Source organism: Mizuhopecten yessoensis, unplaced genomic scaffold (assembly GCF_002113885.1).
Source record: "Mizuhopecten yessoensis strain PY_sf001 unplaced genomic scaffold, ASM211388v2 scaffold1405, whole genome shotgun sequence".
NCBI classification, from domain to species: domain Eukaryota; kingdom Metazoa; phylum Mollusca; class Bivalvia; order Pectinida; family Pectinidae; genus Mizuhopecten; species Mizuhopecten yessoensis.
Genome location: NW_018404030.1, coordinates 69,642 through 90,975, shown reverse-complemented (window position 1 = coordinate 90,975; position 21,334 = coordinate 69,642). Strand labels below are relative to the sequence as shown.

At 39.7% G+C, this 21,334-nt stretch overlaps 1 protein-coding gene across 3 annotated transcripts in view; it reads left to right on the top strand.

Annotated features, from left to right (window-relative positions):
- Nucleotides 1-21,334, top strand: part of LOC110461524 (neuronal acetylcholine receptor subunit alpha-9-like) — a 102,765-nt gene that overhangs the window by 17,504 nt on the left and 63,927 nt on the right. Inside the window, exon 1 of one of the 3 annotated variants that reach the window (XM_021515030.1) lies at nucleotides 20,277-20,561. The exons of the other annotated variants lie outside the window; for them this stretch is intronic. The gene's annotated coding sequence lies outside the window, so the exon portion shown is untranslated. Of the gene's footprint in view, nucleotides 1-20,276; nucleotides 20,562-21,334 lie in introns of those variants that run through there. 3 annotated transcript variants of the gene reach the window in all.

Here is a 21,334-nt window from a genome sequence, read left to right as displayed (position 1 = left end):
TGTGTCAAAAAAAGATTATATTAAAAAAAAACACTTTTATTACAACAAAACAAGACTAAGGTCTGCGATATCGTACAAAATCCACATAGGTTGAAATAACCAATGCCGGCAATGGAAACAACTGTATCGTCTGTTACATTGCACTGATCAACAGGGATTCGTTACAAATGTCTGAAATACACATATGCTATAGACCTACTGACACATATGCTATATACCTACTGATATGAGTCACAGCACAAATAAACATACTCAAGGCATATGTGTAATTTAGACATTTGTAACGAACGCCTGTGCTTCGTCGCAAGATCACTCACTTCAAACGGTATCAGTATCACGCGTCTCTCAGTCACGGTTCCTCAGTTTCTAACAACATGTCAAATAACGAGGCTGTTGTAGAATCTACCGACTGTAGTCAGGTTCCCATACAATCATCAATTAAATTCAAGCCTGGATTCTTCACAAATTCGAACTTTTCTCTCTACTTATTCAACTTCCAAAAATAACTCCACTCACTGTATTTATCCATGCGAGAAATTTGTTCCGGGGAAAACACGAAACAATTTCAAATTCAAATTTCAGCTCAGATTTCTATTGATAAACTTAAACCACCCTTTAGACATATCATACGCAATTGTATTGATACTGAATCGTGGAATGAAATTTTGTTTGTTTGTTTGTTAAAATTTCAAAGTACTACTTTGTTTGCCAATCGGTACGCGACAACACGCTGTTCCAACTATTGAACGAATTTGTGTGGACCTTCGATAAGGCGGGAATTTTAGACTTTAAATATCAATTGTAGGTTTAAAAAGAACATAAAAGGCAAAAAAAACGTAAATATGCAAGACCACACACTTGTGTTTTTCTAATGAATCAGAAAGCACGAGTTTATTGCGAGGACAAATATATTCACGAGTGCGCGGAGTCATACCTTCCGTATTTGGTAGAGATCGATACAAAGATTTTATAAACTTTGATATTTTTTGCATATACCGGGAACTTTTCAGTTCGCCATGACAAGGGGATTCCCATAAATAGTTCCGGCCAGTAGGTAAATACACCATTCCATATTGCACATGTGCAATACAGAACGTTGTATTTCATGGTCTGAACACTGCTTGTATTACTATAACAAGATTCAACAGGTATGTGATAAATATAAGTATTGAACTGTTTTTGTATGGTATGTATGATCTATTTGAATGACACAGCTTTGCAAGCAAACAAATCATAATGCGCTAGCGTTATGATGTTTGCATGCAAAGCTGTGTCATTCAAAAAGATCATAAATACCATACAAAAACAGTCCAATGCTTAAGTAATGTTTGATACTTCAACTTGTGTAAACTCGTATTTAGACTTGCACAAAAGGACACTACGTTAACAAATTCGAGTGATGCTGGAGAGACAACTTCAAAACGATGTTCTGTACAAAGGAGTATAGCAGGTCAATATGATAACTAAGTATAAAGCGTACCTAATCGGAACAATCACACACAAAAAAAAATGTAAAAAGTAACAGGCTTATGTACATTCTCTATTGAATCTGTTCGAATTTTTTTCGTATCAAATTGAGATCCTTTATTTATCCTGTGTTTTGACATTTTGTTATTAGTTCATAAATTCAGTTTAGCTCAATTATAGAAGGCCTAATACGTTCTCATTACATGGGTACATAACATTATGCTGTAAAGCCTCGTTATACTGCCATCATTGGTCAAGACTATCCGTGGCGTTATTAAGGGGTTGGCAATAATTAGACAGAAACGTATCAAGGAATTCTGGAGAAAAAAAGGGGACCTTGAAATAATCTGGCTTTGAGCAAGGTTGCAAATAAAATGAGGGGCATTATATCGAGGTTTCCCTATACAAGACAGTAAACTGGTAACATCATATGTTTACAGTATACAAGGACTTTGTCAAAAACATAACCAATGATAAAATACATGTACTTGTATTATTGCACGTTTTGAATACAAATTAGGTATTACCATATTATCAGACATTATCTTTAATGATTCCTCTAGATCTGTTAAGTTTAATCAATCTTACAAAATATGTAATACAACTTTCATAAATGTATAAAAAGAAACTATATATTGCGAAAATATCTCTCTTCTACATTGCCACAATGCCACTTAAGAATATTGTTCTGTATTTGTGTTCTGGTTTTAAACGCTTAAATGTACATATATGTTTCTAAACAAGAAATTGACATCCTTCTATCATGGTTATAAGATCATATGTCCATATTTGGGAGGGTGAAACATTCACGAGCAGGTCCGATTGTACCTATATAAATGGCATTGTAACATTGATATCTAAAATGAATTTGAGTAGAGGAGTGTTCCACTTACGTTAGGGTTAGGGTGTTTGAGGGCGTACATTAATTGTACTACATGTACAGTTGCCGTAATCGGTTCAGAGGTGACGTGATTTAGGCTAAGGAGGTCACTTCCGGGAGCATGTTTTTGAAATGTTGGCAAGTAAGTTAATATAATTTACAATACGTGCCATATAATACATAATTATGTTAAAGTACAAATATGATTTTGTTTGCATCTAAAGATGGCATATCAAAGGAGGAAGTATAGACCCCGGTGGACCTAGCCGTTAGTGCCCGTGATGCCTCCCTCGACACGTGTTGTTTACCTTATATGTTATTATCAGTACCTCTTTAGTAGTTTACTTCAGCACGGATAGAGCACTTCCTCATCTTAACTACATCAAATGTGTAACGAAGAAAATGTCACTTTTAATCAATATAGTTTATTGTAATGTCAGGGAAAGACTTAAAGTAGGCGAGAGACAGATAGAAAAAATGAGAGGAAGAGAAAAGAAGAGACGGTGAGATGGAGAAGCATGAAACGAAAGGGAGAGGGAGGGAGGAAGATTGAGAGGGATAATGGGAGTAAGCGAGAGATGGAAAGATGTAAAGACAAAACGGAAGATTAATTATAATGAGAAATAGAGAGACAGAGTTGGAGATGGGGTAGGCGACTACCTAGAGATTAGAAAGCGCCAAAAAGGGAGAAAAGAGAGAGAAGGAAAAAATGGAATAAAGGAGAAAGAGAGACGATGATGGCTCGATTTACAAAAAGAAGGAACGATTAAGCGAAGGCAATGAAGTGAAAAAAGACAAACCAAATCGTTCGGTGATTTTTTAACTGACAATATCAGCTCTAAATGGCAAAGCGAAACAGCGTGTTTCAACAGAATGTGTCGTAATTTTAAAAAGACATTATTTCCACTTTTGATCGCATTTCTTGCATGGATACACGCACGCCTTCATGGAACTCTGGAGTGGGGTAGACAAGCCAAAATAATGCGTGGGTCACGTGATATTACAAACCCGGTCGTATGCTCCAATATCCTTGATGGTCATCTTATCACAATACCGTAAAGTGGTCGAATTGATTGTGTCTATCTCGTGTCTATATCCAACATATGGCGTTTTCATTTAATAAGACCCCGTGCCCGTTTGTTCTGGTTTGGTTAGCTACAACGGTACCAGGACAAGGTCTGTCAATGGGAAACTCTTTTTATGATATGAAACAACGACAGAAAGCGGCGTATAGTAAGTTTGGTCAGTTAATGAGCGAATAGGGTTATAGACTCACGCGATAAGGTCTAGACTAGCTGCGATCTGTGACAATTGTTCAATATAAGAAATATGCCCCGTTGGAATTCCATGGATCAACGCCGTCTGTCGGCGGGTCGAGTAAGTTCATGTAACGGTCTTTCGTGACAAATATTTAGATATAGACAAGATGGCCGACTACCAATGCGAGCGTGTCTTTCGTTGGCTGTTTTTGACTAAATAGTGGCTATCTCATTCTCCATACAGAAGTTCTTTATCAAACACGTGATCACTTTTGATATTTTATAACTTCTGGGAGTTAAAGAAGAAAGTGGTGTTTGTATAATGCTTTAACAGTTTATAACTACATAAGAAAACTGCTCTGATAACATGAAATTCGTAAAAGAATATTTAACTTTAAATGTTTATATAGTTGAAGCTGTACAATTTAGACGTTTTGTCCAAGAAAATACACAATGCGATCTTTTTATCTGTTGCTTAAACTTCAATTTAGGTTTCAAGGTCAATGTCTCGTAAACGTTTGAACGCTTGTCTTCAGAACTCTACAGGGAATAATCATACAGAAGCTATGTAATGTCGTGATGGTGATATTTTGGATGTTTTGTATTAGTTTGATCTTTGAACATGATCAGACGCAAAGGTTTTTATTTGCACATCTTACATGTTTAACTAATATATTTCACCATTTCTCATACTGTGTTGTAGAATACGCTTCGTGGCAGCTAGTGTAGGTTTTGACAGGAGGCATCACCCCAGACGACTGTGTTGTAGAATACGCCTCGTGGCAGCTAGAGTAGGTTTTGACAGGAGGCATCACCCCAGACGACTGTGTTGTAGAATACGCCTCGTGGCAGCTAGTGTAGGTTTTGACAGGAGGCATCACCCCAGACGACTGTGTTGTAGAATACGCTTCGTGGCAGCTAGTGTTGGTTTTGACAGGAGGCATCACCACAGACGCATGTGTTGTAGAATACGCTTTGTGGCAGCTAGTGTAGGTTTTGACAGGAGGCATCCCCACAGACGACTGTGTTGTAGAATAAGCTTCGTGGCAGCTAGTGTAGGTTTTGACAGGAGGCATCACCACAGACGACTGTGTTGTGTAGGAAACACACACAAATCTTGAGCTTCTGGTTTTGCATCCAAGTTAATTTTTATTTCATTTTATGACACTTCAGTGTCAGTGTTTTTGTATTTGACGTCAATGTTTCCCCCGATTTTATGTTCACGCTAATGTTTATGTTTCACGGAAAGAGTTACTGTCTAGTTTATAGTGAATATTCGGATTTGAAGAATTGGTTTTAGAGGAATACGACAGGGATCGGTACTGGGGCCTTTATTATTTGTTCAAATGACACGTTCGATCATTTGAATAGAAGCATTAATATCACAGACAGTACTAAAACACTTACAGCAATATTCAATAAATCAGATGGAAAATACTTACTCTTGGATGTACAATCATTGTATTCTGTCTTTTCGTATTGCAGAATTATCTGCTCTTGTGAGCAGGTATTCATTGTCATTAGTTTGTTTGAGAAAATTAAGTCGTTATCTCAAAAATGTATGACGTTACTCTCACAAACAAATGACGTAACAATCATTTTATAACTCTGCAATACGAAAAGACGGAATAAGTGATCGGGAAAATGGCTCCTCTGCTGTCATAAAAAAAAGGTTCAATTCCATGGGCAGACGTAAAGTAAAGTTGAACAAAAAAAGCTTTAACGGATATTAATATGTCTTTGCTCATTCACTCTGAGAAAACTGGTTGCTTTAATCGGATTACCAACTTTTGATGACTTTAAGTATGAAAATAAGTTTTAGTCTCTAAATATACTCTCGTAAAATTAGTGGTATGATGTAAACAGAACTTATATTAGAAAGAAAAAAACCGTGACACGCAATTTTCAGAGCAATTAGGTAATTATGAGCGCGTGCTTTACTAACGAGTAGGCGTACTACAATGAAGTGATTAAGACATGGCCACCACGTGCATTTGTTCCATCATTAATGAATTTTACGATCTTGTTCGAGAACAGCATGACATTTTTTTATCAATTATATAAAAAAATGAATGACAGGCATTTTTCATCAGATATACGACGATACAGCCATTTACTGCTATCGCATATAGTGAAACACCAAAGTAATTTCATTTATAAATGCGTGTTCCAAATGCCAGAGGCAGAGGTAGTCCGCCTAATTTCATTTTTTACAAATCATTAACCGATTTAAATGTATACGTTGAAGTAAACTTTCACCGTGGTCACGAGAACTACCGGGAATCAGTCATCCGGGTAACTTTGTTAGTCCACACACCAAAGTAAAGTATCAATCTTAATAGTGTTATCTTATCCCTCAGGATATTGTACACGTGTCTTCTTCATTCCAACACGGTTAAGCTATGAGGTCATTTGTTTCTAAATAATCGCACTGTAGTTGGCATAATCCGGACAACGGTTAGTTGCGGAATCTAGTTTCAGCGATATCTATGTCTACTCAGGTCAGGGTCAGTGATATCTATGTCTACTCAGGTCAGGGTCAGTTATATCAATGTCCACTCAGGCCAGGGTCAGTGGAATCTATGCCCACTCAGGCCACGGTCAGTGATATCTATGTCCACTCAGGTCAGGGTCAGTGATATCTATGTCCACTCAGGCCACGGTCAGTGATATCTATGTCTACTCAGGTCAGGGTCAGTGATATCAATGTCCACTCAGGCCACGGTCAGTGGAATCTATGCCCACCCAGGTCAGGGTCAGTGATATATATGTCTACTCAGGTCAGGGTCAGTGCTATCAATGTCCACTCAGGCCAGGGTCAGTGGAATCTATGCCCACTCAGGCCAGGGTCAGTGATATCTATGTCCACTCAGGTCAGGGTCAGTGATATCTATGTCCACTCAGGCCACGGTCAGTGATATCTATGTCTACTCAGGTCAGGGTCAGTGATATCAATGTCCACTCAGGCCACGGTCAGTGGAATCTATGCCCACCCAGGTCAGGGTCAGTGATATATATGTCTACTCAGGTCAGGGTCAGTGCTATCAATGTCCACTCAGGCCAGGGTCAGTGGAATCTATGCCCACTCAGGCCAGGGTCAGTGATATCTATGTCCACTCAGGTCAGGGTCAGTGATATCTATGTCCACTCAGGCAACGGTCAGTGATATCTATGTCTACTCAGGTCAGGGTCAGTGATATCAATGTCCACTCAGGCCACGGTCAGTGGAATCTATGCCCACCCAGGTCAGGGTCAGTGATATCTATGTCCACTCAGGCCAGGGTCAGTGATATCTATGTCCACTCAGGTCAGGGTCAGTGATATCTATGTCTACTCAGGTCAGGGTCAGTGATATCAATGTCCACTCAGGCCAGGGTCAGTGATATCTATGTCCACTCAGGTCAGGGTCAGTGATATCTATGTCCACTCAGGTCAGGGTCAGTGATATCTATGTCCACTCAGGTCAGGGTCAGTGATATCTATGTCCACTCAGGTCAGGGTCAGTGATATCTATGTCCACTCAGGTCAGGGTCAGTGATATCTATGTCCACTCAGGTCAGGGTCAGTGATATCTATGTCCACTCAGGTCAGGGTCAGTGATATCTATGTCCACTCAGGTCAGGGTCAGTGATATCTATGTCCACTCAGGTCAGGGTCAGTGATATCTATGTCCACTCAGGTCAGGGTCAGTGATATCTATGTCCACTCAGGTCAGGGTCAGTGATATCTATGTCCACTCAGGTCAGGGTCAGTGATATCTATGTCCACTCAGGTCAGGGTCAGTGATATCTATGTCCACTCAGGTCAGGGTCAGTGATATCTATGTCCACTCAGGTCAGGGTCAGTGATATCTATGTCCACTCAGGTCAGGGTCAGTGATATCTATGTCCACTCAGGTCAGGGTCAGTGATATCTATGTCCACTCAGGTCAGGGTCAGTGATATCTATGTCCACTCAGGTCAGGGTCAGTGATATCTATGTCCACTCAGGTCAGGGTCAGTGATATCTATGTCCACTCAGGTCAGGGTCAGTGATATCTATGTCCACTCAGGTCACGGTCAGTGATATCTATGTCCACTCAGGTCAGGGTCAGTGATATCTATGTCCACTCAGGTCAGGATCAGTGATATCTATGTCCACTCAGGTCAGGGTCAGTGATATCTATGTCCACTCAGGCCATTGTCAGTGATATATATGTCCACTCAGGTCAGGGTCAGTGATACATGTATCTATGTCCACTCAGGTCAGGGTCAGTGATATATATGTCCACTCAGGTCAGAGGCAGTGATACATGTATCTATGTCCACTCAGGCCACGGGCAGTGATATCTATGTCCACTCAGGTCAGGATCAGTGATATCTATGTGCACTCAGGTCAGGGTCAGTGATATCTATGTCACTCAGGTCAGGGGCAGTGATATATATGTCCACTCAGGTCAGAGGCAGTGATACATGTATCTATGTCCACTCAGGCCACGGTCAGTGATATCAATGTCCACTCAGGTCAGGGTCAGTGATATCTCTGTCCTCCCAGGTCAGGGTCAGTGATATCTATGTCCACTCAGGCCATGGTCAGCGATGTCCATGTCAACTCAGACCAGTTTCAGCGGAATTACGTAAGTTCAAGTGATCTGAATTCGGATGAAAATACAGACCGGAAGTGTACATGAGCAAAGGGCACACTATTAAATATAGCCATATGTATTTTATTACCAAAATACCATGGTTAAACATCTAAGAAAGTTTTATAAATATAAATGTATTTATCACCAATCGCAGCACTTGATAATTCTGCAGGTGTGCGGCAATCATTAAATGAAACGGGAAACGAAGTCCGAAAAAAAACAATTTAAAAAAAGGTAATTATAGATTCACATAAAGTATTCACGATATTATAAGTGTGTCTTGTTTTTACAGCGCCTGCAGTCTCTATGTGTAACTAAAACCGTTTATTATATAAACTTAATTTGATGCGTATTTGTGCTAGATTTGATTCTATTCTACAAACGTGTGTCCTATTTCTACAGCGCGCTCAGCCTCTACATGTAACTAAAAGGGTTAATTATATTAACCTAATTTGATAAATATTTGTCGTTTCTTTATTTAAATTTCATGAACATGTGTCACTTTTCTAAAAGGCTTTAAAGACTACTGTACCAATAACTGTTAATTACAACTTTGTGATAGTTTCGTTCCGTTTCTTTATTTAAGTTTAACAATATGTTTCACTGCGGGACATTTGTTTTATAACTTATTATGCCGTTATTCAACCCCATGATGGATATTAAATTCAATATAAACATTTTTAAGTCCATATGTACTTTGTGGATAGAAAATTGCTGTGGATCAGTTTGTGTGAAAACATCGGCATATCCCTGGAGAGGTATCGGGCAGGTTTCACTCTGGTTAAATTGACCTTGTAGGAAGTTTTGTAATTGAATTAGGAACGCATGTTAATCCTCTCTAGGTGTAATCTTTAGATAGCATCAAGTGCACTAACATGTATCTCATTGCCACTAATCATTGAATGGATAATTTGAGGAATGCAGCCGGTTTTTAAGAGACTGAAAATTAGAAATAGTCCCCGTATCATTTTTCTGGTTCTGATATGTTTACTGAGTTTTGTCGCTATGAGTTAAACATATATCTTTCCAATTCTTTGAAATCCGTTTATAATTTAACAACGAATATAACAAGCATTTCTTTTGGTTAATTTTTTCTGTGCTGGCCGTAGGTCGGTGGTTTTTCTCCGGGAACTCCGGTTTTCCTCCACCACCAAAACCTGGCACGTCCTTAAATTACCAAAGCTATCAACCAAACCAAACCAAACTATATTGTATAAATTTCGCTATTTCTAGTGATTATTTCACCTCACACGGTGTTGATTCTGCTGATACACGTAACAGTCCTCGATGTTTGACCATCACCTTGTAGCTGGAATTTAAATCTGGCACTGCTTACATGAAATAGTATTTTTTCTTAACATTTATAGTTATTGAATGTTTTATCTTTTATACCCAAAGTTGTATGTTTGTAACGTTTTCAAGGGTTCCATATGCACATTTCCCCGTGCCATGTGTTTCTGCATATGTATAAAATGTTATATATCTTTATTCCGTGGCCTTAAGTACAAACGATAAGTCAAAAATCGACGGAATTGCCATAAGGTGAAGAGATATGTTTAATTGTATTGGTTCTTTGTATTGGCTTACTAAGTTTTAAATAGTACGATATGTAGCTTATTTTTTCGTTTTTGTAGTAATTATTTCATGCTATCAAAGATGTCTAACAACACTTATAGTAGAGTTTGCAGACCTCAGGTTTACGTCGGTGAGTGATGAAAGAGCCTCTGGCGGTGAAACTTGGCAAAAGTACTGAAGTTCGGGCGAGCACTACTGCAAGGCCGAATCACAACAGGACACAAATGTAAGGAGATTTGATCATGTTGGGTAATGGTCCATGATAGTTGTGTTTTATGCAATCTTCCTACAAAGTGTTTTGGGATTCTTTCCAATTTTTTAAAAAAAAGTTTAATATGGGGCTACCAAGGAGTTAATTCAAGATACTTTAACAAATCTATTAAATAAAATGAAGAAAACTGTTATGCCTTTAAAATTAAAACATTAAATTGCTTAAATAAATTCACAAAAACATACACGATTTTTTTAATAAATTTAAATTTAAGGTCTACCCTTCACTGGTTAAATAACTATTGAAGACATTTCCATCTACACGACTTAAAAGATTTGCATAGCACTTATTACACAATCTTTTTCTCCAGTCGTATGGGAAATGGCCGACGCCTTTGTTTCAATTTATAATACATGCATCTGTGATTATTTGTACTTTGATAGTTTATCATTTTTTTATTTTTCAGTATAAACGAATCAGCTTAAACACAATTAGCGACATAAACATGCAGACACATCTATACATCGTCATTGAGTCTAAATTTCGTAGCATTGCTGACTTAGTCGGTCTCTTTGAATCACTTGTAGAATAGACGACATATCGGTAGCTTTGAATCACTTGTAGAATAGACGACATACCGGTAGCTGTGAATCCCTTGTAGAATAGACGACATATCGGTAGCTTTATATCACTTGTAGAATAGACGACATACCGGTAGCTGGGAATCACTTGTAGAATAGACGACATACCGGTAGCTGGGAATCACTTGTAGAATAGACGACATACCGGTAGCTGGGAATCACTTGTAGAATAGACGACATACCGGTAGCTGTGAATCCCTTGTAGAATAGACGACATATCGGTAGCTTTATATCACTTGTAGAATAGACGACATATCGGTAGCTTTATATCACTTGTAGAATAGACGACATACTGGTAGCTGTGAATCACTTGTAGAATAGACGACATACCGGTAGCTGTGAATCAATTGTAGAATAGACGACATACCGGTAGCTTTGAATCACTTGTAAAATAGACGACATACCGGTAGCTGTGAGTCACTTGTAGAATAGACGACATACCGGTAGCTGTGAGTCACTTGTAGAATAGACGACATACCGGTAGCTGTGAGTCACTTGTAGAATAGACGACATACCGGTAGCTGTGAGTCACTTGTAGAATAGACGACATACCGGTAGCTGTGAGTCACTTGTAGAATAGACGACATACCGGTAGCTGTGAGTCACTTGTAGAATAGACGACATACCGGTAGCTGTGAGTCACTTGTAGAATAGACGACATACCGGTAGCTGGGAATCACTTGTAGAATAGACGACATACCGGTCGCTTTGAATCACTTGTAGAATAGACGACATACCTGTAGCTTTGAATCACTTGTAGAATAGACGACATATCGGTAGCTTTATATCACTTGTAGAATAGACGACATATCGGTAGCTTTATATCACTTGTAGAATAGACGACATACCGGTAGCTGTGAGTCACTTGTAGAATAGACGACATACCGGTAGCTGTGAATCCCTTGTAGAATAGACGACATATCGGTAGCTTTATATCACTTGTAGAATAGACGACATACCGGTAGCTGTGAATCAATTGTAGAATAGACGACATACCGGTAGCTTTGAATCACTTGTAGAATAGACGACAAACCGGTAGTTTTGAATCACTTGTAGAATAGACGACATACCGGTAGCTTTGAATCACTTGTAGAATAGACGACATACCGGTAGCTTTGAATCACTTGTAGAATAGACGACATACCGGTAGCTGTGAATCAGTTGTAGAATAGAAGACATACCGGTAGCTTTGAATCACTTGTAGAATAGACGACATATCGGTAGCTTTGAATCACTTGTAGAATAGACGACATACCGGTAGCTTTGAATCACTTGTAGAATAGACGACATACCGGTAGCTTTGAATCACTTGTAGAATAGACGACATACCGGTAGCTTTGAATCACTTGTAGAATAGACGACATACCGGTAGCTTTGAATCACTTGTAGAATAGACGACATACCGGTAGCTTTGAATCACTTGTAGAATAGACGACATACCGGTAGCTTTGAATCACTTGTAGAATAGACGACATACCGGTAGCTTTGAATCACTTGTAGAATAGACGACATACCGGTAGCTTTGAATCACTTGTAGAATAGACGACATACCGGTAGCTTTGAATCACTTGTAGAATAGACGACATACCGGTAGCTTTGAATCACTTGTAGAATAGACGACATACCGGTAGCTTTGAATCACTTGTAGAATAGACGACATACCGGTAGCTTTGAATCACTTGTAGAATAGACGACATACCGGTAGCTGTGAATCAGTTGTAGAATAGAAGACATACCGGTAGCTTTGAATCACTTGTAGAATAGACGACATATCGGTAGGTTTGAATCACTTGTAGAATAGACGACATACCGGTAGCTGTGAATCACTTGTAGAATAGACGACATATCGGTAGGTTTGAATCACTTGTAGAATAGAAGACATACCGGTAGCTTTGAATCACTTGTAGCATAGACGACATACCGGTAGCTTTGAATCACTTGTAGAATAGACGACATACCGGTAGCTTTGACTAGTATCACCTTTTCTAATCACTATTTGGCTTACAGAAAAAAACTAGTTCGTAATATTTTGTCAGTATTTGATGATGTAAAACAAAATTCTAACTCAACCCAAAGGCTTGTCTCAAGTTTTTAGTCTACAAGGGCAAAAAGACGAATCAACGATACTTAAGATTGGTAAATTCTCGTCTTTTTGGGAGGAAAAGACAAACGACCAGAATTTAGTTTTTATTCATTCTCGTCCTTTCGGGGCAACAATACCAATCAACGAGTATTAGGTTTGTTAGTTTTCGTCTTTTTGTGGTTAAAAAGACGAAATAACGAAATTAAAGTTTGTGAATTAGCGTCCTTTCGGGGAAGGACGAACCAAAGAGAATTAAGGTTTATTAATTTTCGTCTTTTCGAGGCAAAAAGATGAAATAGCGAAATGGCACAACCCAGCCACCGTACTTAAGACCATGAAACGAGGCCTACAAAGAAAACTGATACTCGTTCCGACCTGAAATATGTCACTAGGTCTCATTATGATTGGAATTGTACGGTGTTTAAATGTAATCAATGTCCATCTGTTACGCTCTGCCTATTCGTGTGGGTCATATATCTGTATTTCCCTTAAGGTGCTGTTAATCCTTTGCCCTTGTGAATGACACACATCGTTGTTATAATCTGTAACATCTTGTTTGAAAACGTGTGTCGTCTAGTTACAAGGACACTGTGAAAAACGCACGTTAGTTGCTAAGTAACAAGGTCATTGTGGCATATACACAAGTGTCACTCAGCAAAAATGCCCCTTTGACACATTTTTTGCAAAGTAACACATGCTTATTGTTGTTGCTTAGTAAGAGGTGCATTGTGAGATTTACACTGTTTCTAAGTTACACGACGTCCATCGCCCCTCCCGCGTTGGTCGTTGTCTGTCGTCCGTTAACAGATGATATTTTCTGAATATTATGATATTTGACCAGTAAATAGCTGGAATAGTGCGCTTTCAAAGATATCAAGATAAGTTTTCTTGAAATCCATTGCAGTTGTATATATTAAAATATTTAAATGATTTTTCTTCTTCGTGAGCTTCAGAAGACCTAGAGTGATTATCTTGGACCAGTAGGTAGCAAGAATTGAGGGCTATTGAAGTTGTTTAAATAAATAACATTGACCTTTATTCAAGGTCATAGGATCAATCATATTATAACATTTAAAGAACGTTTTCTCAAATTGAAGAAGACTTAGGGTAATGATATTTTACTGAAAGGTAGATGAGATGGAGGGCAATCATAGCTGTTAAATGACCTTCATTCAAGTTACATTGGTCAAATATTTTAAAAACTCCAAATGACTTATTTTCATAAAGTAAAAGTTATAAGTAGTTCCCCATGAACCACTTGCTTACTCATTTGGTCACCTCCCTTTGCTGGTACCAAACATTTTGTTTACCGTGTTATAACAAAGACATGTATCAACCATATTTGACTTAATCAGTTTCATAGGGCTTCAAATCAGAGTTGTTGTGCCCTATAGTAAATACGCAGATTATCATAGAATCCAAAAATCTACATTTTACTTCAAGTCTTCGTAGTAATTCTGTGTTATACATGAAAGTTTATGTGTGACGGTCCTTGTTAAAAGTTCCCTAAGTCAAGGTCGCTGTCACTGCTGATAATATCACAGATGGTGTATACTGTCGAAATTTACATCGTGTTGCCCTTCCAAACACATTAGAATCCAAAATGGCCACCGTTCATACTGGATGGTAGCTTGTATTTGTTGGATTGCATACGTGTGTAACGTTTTATTATCAATATTCAGAAATCGAAAAGGATCGCTGTTACTTCTGTTTGTAGATTATGAGTTGTATACGGTCGAAGGCAATGTCGTGGTAACCTGTCCATGTTTTTGTTACGTTGATGTTACTTCAATTGTGCCCAGGTACCGTATAGACCTCTGGGTATCTCGTTTGTGTCCTCAGTCATTTTTGTTGTTTTTTCGTGTAGATTTTTAGTTCGGAATTTGTTCCTATTTGATAATGCTTTAGTAGCTTTTGTCCTTGTGTTTTTTCGCTGTGGGACATGTTGTCCCGGTGTGTTGTTATGTATGTATTTGTTTCTCTTGAAAGGATTGACACTCTGTAAATAGCGTAAAGTCCTAAACTATTGTACATTTTCCTTAGTTCTTTTTTATTTGGGAGTAAGAGAAGATTTGAATAGTTAGTCGTAGTTTAAAAGAAGGCATTTCATTTGCTAAGAGTAACGTGATTTGATTGGATGGCGTTCAATCTTACAAAAGAGATAAACAGAGGTATCTTCCGAGGAAAAGTTCTCTCTTCTGTGTGCTGGATTTAGTTGTAACAGGAGCAAAGACATAAAACCCCATTTAAAATAGAAAAGCTGTTTTTCTTGAAGTTGAAGAAGACGAACTGACGTAAGTTTGAATCTAACTGTTTAGTTAGGGTTTCGCTTTGTTCGTCTATACTTATTATTGGTCAAAGTTTATTGTACATTTTGGTTTTATATATTGACACATGGCATCAGAAAACGGAGCGATATATCTGGTATAATAGTACAGGACGGACGTTGTGTTGATAAAGGGTGACATGTAGCAATACTTAGACAACCGGGAATCCTAGTCTACCAAGATATACATATAGGACGAAACTAGACGGACGAAACAGAAGTATGGTACAGTGTCATTTATTTTTGGCAAGCTTTATCTATTACCAAATTTTATAGGTGCAATATGTGTTTTGCGTTCATGTTTCGCAGTGTACTGGTGCCTTGGTCAAGATGTGTCGAGATTGAGGGTGACGTGGCCAAGGTGTGTCGCGGTAAAGTGTGTACACCGTCAGGGGTGTTATAGTAAGGGATTAGTTACTACCGACAAAGGGTGACGTGGCCAAGGTGTGTCGCGGTAAAGGGTGTACACCGTCAGGGGTGTTACAGTAAGGGGTTATTTACTACCGACACAGGGTGACGTGGTCAAGGTGTGTCGAGGTAAAGAGTGTACACCGTCAGGGGTATTACAGTAAGGGATTATTTACTACCGACACAGGGTGACGTGGCCAAGGTGTGTCGCGGTAAAGGATGTACACCGTCAGGGGTGTTACAGTAAGGGATTATTTACTACCGACACAGGTTGACGTGGTCAAGGTGGATCGCGGTAAAGGGTGTACACCGTCAGGGGTGTTACAGTAGGGGATTAGTAACTACCGAAACAGGGTGACGTGGTCAATGTGTGTCGCGGTAAAGGGTGTACACCGTCAGGGGTGTTACAGTAAGGGGTTATTTACTACCGACACAGGGTGACGTGGTCAATGTGTGTCGCGGTAAAGGGTGTACACCGTCAGGGGTGTTACAGTAAGGGATTATTTACTACCGACACAGGGTGACGTGGTCAATGTGTGTCGGAGTAAAGGGTGTACACCGTCAGGCGTGTTACAGTAAGGGGTTATTTACTACCGACACAGGGTGACGTGGTCAATATGTGTCGCGGTAAAGGGTGTACACCGTCAGGGGTGTTACAATAAGGAGTTATTTACTACCGACACAGGGTGACGTGGTCAAGGTGTGTCGCGGTAAAGGGTGTACACCGTCAGGGGAGTTACAGTAAGGGGTTATTTACTACCGACACAGGGTAACGTGGTCAAGGTGTGTCGCGGTAAAGAGTGTACACCGTCAGGGGTGTTACAGTAAGGGATTAGTACCTACCGACACAGGGTGACGTGGTCAATGTGTGTCGCGGTTAAGAGTGTACACCGTCAGGGGTGTTACAGTAAGGGATTAGTAACAACCGACACAGGGTGACGTGGTCAAGGTGTGTCGCGGTAATGGGTGTACACCGTCAGGGGTGTTACAGTAAGGGATAGGTAACTACCGACACAGGGTGACGTGGTCAAGGTGTGTCGCGGTAATGGGTGTACACCGTCAGGGGTGTTACAGTAAGGGGATATTTACTACCGACACAGGGTGACGGCTTCATTTTCACTTTATTGGTATTTTGACTCTGTTAGGTTAATAAGTGTGAAACATCTACTGGGAACAGTTTAAACGGCCATTGTTTTGTGTATCATGCTGCCAACATTTCTTATAACAGTCACTTGGTCGAAGATACATGGTAGAACCTGGTAACGGGGTTATTTACTACCGACACAGGGTGACGTGGCCAAGGTGTTTCGCGGTAAAGGGTGTACACCGTCAGGGGTGTTACAATAAGGAGTTATTTACTACCGACACAGGGTGACGTGGTAAAGGTGTGTCGCGGTAAAGGGTGTACACCGTCAGGCGTGTTACAGTAAGGGGTTATTTACTACCGACACATGGTGACGTGGTCAAGGTGTGTCGCGGTAAAGAGTGTAAACCGTCAAGGGTGTTACAGTAAGGGGTTATTTACTACCGACACAGGGTAACGTGGTCAAGGTGTGTCGCGGTAAAGAGGTGTACACCGTCAGGGGTGTTACAATAAGGAGTTATTTACTACCGACACAGGGTGACGTGGTAAAGGTGTGTCGCGGTAAAGGGTGTACACCGTCAGGGGGGTTACAGTAAGGGGTTATTTACTACCGACACAGGGTAACGTGGTCAAGGTGTGTCGCGGTAAAGGGTGTACGCCATCAGGGGTGTTACAGTAAGGGGTTATTTAATACCGACACAGGGTGACGTGGTCAAGGTGTGTCGCTGTAAATGGTGTACACCGTCAGGGGTTTACAGTAAGGGATTAGTAACTACCGACACAGGGTGACGTGGTCAATGTGTGTCGGAGTAAAGGGTGTACACCGTCAGGGGTGTTACAGGAAGGGGTTATTTACTACCGACACAGGGTGACGTGGCCAAGGTGTTTCGCGGTAAAGGGTGTACACCGTCAGGGGTGTTATAGTAAGGGGTTATTTCCTACCGACACAGGGTGACGTAGTCAAGGTGTGTCGCGGTAAAGGGTGTACCCCGTCAGGGGTATTACTGTAAGGGGTTATTTACTACCGACACAGGGTGACATGGTCAATGTGTGTCGCGGTAAAGGGTGTACACCGTCAGGGGTATTACTGTAAGGGGTTATTTACTACCGACACAGGGTGAAATAAGGAGTTATTTACTACCGACACAGGGTGACGTGGTAAAGGTGTGTCGCGGTAAAGGGTGTACACCGTCAGGGGTATTACTGTAAGGGGTTATTTACTACCGACACAGGGTGACGGCTTCATTTTCACTTTATTGGTATTTTGACTCTGTTAGGTTAATAAGTGTGAAACATCTACTGGGAACAGTTTAAACGGCCATTGTTTTGTGTATCATGCTGCCAACATTTCTTATAACAGTCACTTGGTCGAAGATACATGGTAGAACCTGGTAACGGGTTTATTTACTACCGACACAGGGTGACGTGGTCAATGTGTGTCGGAGTAAAGGGTGTACCCCGTCAGGCGTGTTACAGTAAGGGGTTATTTACTACCGACACAGGGTAACGTGGTCAAGGTGTGTCGCGGTAAAGAGGTGTACACCGTCAGGGGTGTTACAATAAGGAGTTATTTACTACCGACACAGGGTGACGTGGTCAAAGTGTGTCGCGGTAAAGGGTGTACACCGTCAGGGGTATTACAGTAAGGGGTTATTTACTACCGACACAGGGTGACGCGGTCAATATGTGTCGCGGTAAAGGGTGTACACCGTCAGGGGTATTACTGTAAGGGGTTATTTACTACCGACACAGGGTGACGGGGTCAATGTGTGTCGCGGTAAAGGGTGTACACCGTCAAGGGTGTTACAGTAAGGGATTATTTACTACCGACACAGGGTGACGTGGTCAAAGTGTGTCGCGGTAAAGGGTGTACACCGTCAGGGGGGTTATAGTAAGGGGTTATTTACTACCGACACAGGGGGACGTGGTCAAGGTGTGTCGCGGTAAAGGGTGTACCCCGTCAGGGGTATTACTGTAAGGGGTTATTTACTACCGACACAGGGTGAAATAAGGAGTTATTTACTACCGACACAGGGTGACGTGGTCAATGTGTGTCGTGGTAAAGGGTGTACACCGTCAGGGGTGTTACAGTGAGGGGTTATTTACTACCGACACAGGGTGACGGCTTCATTTTCACTTTATTGATATTATGGGTGTTATAGTAAGGGGTTATTTACTACCGACACAGGGCGACGTGGTCAATATGTGTCGCGGTAAAGGGTGTACACCGTCAGGGGTGTTACAGTAAGGTTGTTGTTTTTTCTACCGACACAGGGTGACGTAGCCAAGGTGTGTCGCGGTAAAGAGTGTAAACCGTCAAGGGTGTTACAGTAAGGGGTTATTTACTACCGACACAGGGTGACGGCTTCATTTTCACTTTATTGATATTTTGACTCTGTTAGGTTAATAAGTGTGAAACATCTACTGGGAACAGTTTAAACGGCCATTGTTTTGTGTATCATGCTGCCAACATTTCTTATAACAGTCACTTGGTCGAAGATACATGGTAGAACCTGGTAACGATCAATAGGCTCGCAACCATATTCATACGCACTTTTTTTACTTTAAGAACAAACGCTATTGTAAGCTGTACAACAAACCAAATCTTAAGTTTAAGAGTGCTACTGGACAGGTTGTAACTGAAAAAAAGGTTCAACTCAGAGATGCATTTTTACTTGGAGCATTCTCTCTTATATGTAATATTAAGCAACAAATCGGAGGTTTTTCTTGCTTAAAGTGACTTCCCTTGTCCAGGTATTCATGTTAAAATGTTAACTTTTCCCGAAAGCCTTGAAACCATTAGGGATCGGTTCTCATTTTCATGCTGTGCATTTATAATTCCTGGTTAGAAACAATCGCTAATATGAGCGGATAAAGCGTGTGCAATAATTGTGCAAACATAAATAAAGTTAAAGAAAAACTCTTAATAAAGTACCTTCATAATGTCCCTATTATGCCCGACCGAAGAAAAACAGTTAAAGATAATTTATTAAAAACCGATTTTTTTCCACAAATATTACGAGTGATTGAAATGTTAGCACCAGTGCACTACGCGTAAATAAATCATTGTAAATTATATATGAAAAGCTGTAAGCTTAATTGTGATTCAGCAAAATTGACTACGTTGTAATGATAAGGTGTTGAGTGAATGTATACCTTATATTTTATTTATGATAGACATTTAAATTCTGTAATTACATGTCATTTCCCATAATTCCACATTGCTCCGTCTATTATTATCGTGTATAGAGGCCACACTATCGTGGATTTTAAGTTGAGCAGTTTTGGGTGTACTGTTACGGGGCTTGGCAGTAAGCATTGTTAAGATTTACGATTACCTGTTAATTGATAGGTTCGTCAGAACTGTAGTATGTAAAATAGTTGTTCATTTCACGAAACTACGCATACAAACATTCTCTACAACACCGCTAATTGGATTCTTAGGAGTTGCATTCTAATCCATATTTGTATACCTTTTAGTGGATTTCTACGGTAAATATATATATCTATATATATTAAACTTTTTGGAACGGTACGTGTTTTGATTCCACATGGAATAGTAACAATTCATTTAAGTGTTTAAATTGTTTATCAACAACACTTTTAATCAATGAGAAACAACTGTACAGTAGTTTTATACCATTGTAATGGTATTTCAACGAGTTTTAAAGCGACCGAGTACACATTACAGAGTTAACAAGATTATATTCACCGAATCAATCGTAATACTACTTGTACGTATGTAGAGGTGTATATCTGTTTGTGGCTGGAATTACTCACTTAGACATAAGTATCGTTAGATCGCTCAGTATACGCCAAGTTCCTTAAAGTCCGTGGCAGTCGTGTGCAACAGTGGGTTTAAGTTTAAGGTGCAGTCCTGTACCTGTTCAGGGATTTAATTAACGTTTACAGGTATATACACTTGTTTACGTGGAAGGAAATTCGCACATTTGTTATTGTTTACGACTGTGTTCAATTTGATTTAAACAAGCATCATATAACCGTAAGTATATTGTTTTTCATAATTTGTTAATTTGTGTCTAGCCAAAATTCGACTACATTAATGTATCTATATGTAGTGGTTAAAGGCAAGTTTGATATTTGTTGTGGTTTAAGCTTACAGACCAGGGGTAGAAGTATTATGAAAAGTCAGTTAATTGGAAACAAGTTTTCTAACACAACAATATATCTCCGCCAGAACTGTTAAAGGCCTGCACATTAGTGGTTAACTACCTATATTGAGGTGATGTGTAGCGTCAGAAGTCAGCACGTTCGTGTTATATCCTCGTCAACTGCACTGAGTGTTGTCACGCCATCGATCGGGCTACGTGTAGAATCACTTGATCTGTTCAATTGTTGAGGTTTCCTCCAAATTCTACCCAGGAAAGTATATTATTTAAACTTTGATAGAGAAATGTTATATTTAATTTAAAACATGTTTTTATATCAATGATGGGTTTCCTGTGATTTTTAGCAAACGGTTAAGGTGTGCATTAAAATCCTTCCAAAATCGATTTGGTAAATATATAATAGCGTACAGTAACAGGCCGTAAAATATTGCTTTTTTAATCAAATTTTTCTTTCATTACCGGCTTCTGAAGGTTCAGAAACTACATGTTCGTTATATTATTTTTTAGAATAGAGCTTTTCAAACTGACTTCCAAAGAGAAAAATACATTTAGCTAAATACATGTAGTTTCTCAGGGTAGAACTTGTCTAATCTGATTTTCAAAGAGAATGAAAAGCATTTCGTTACATTTGTTTAGGGCAGAATAG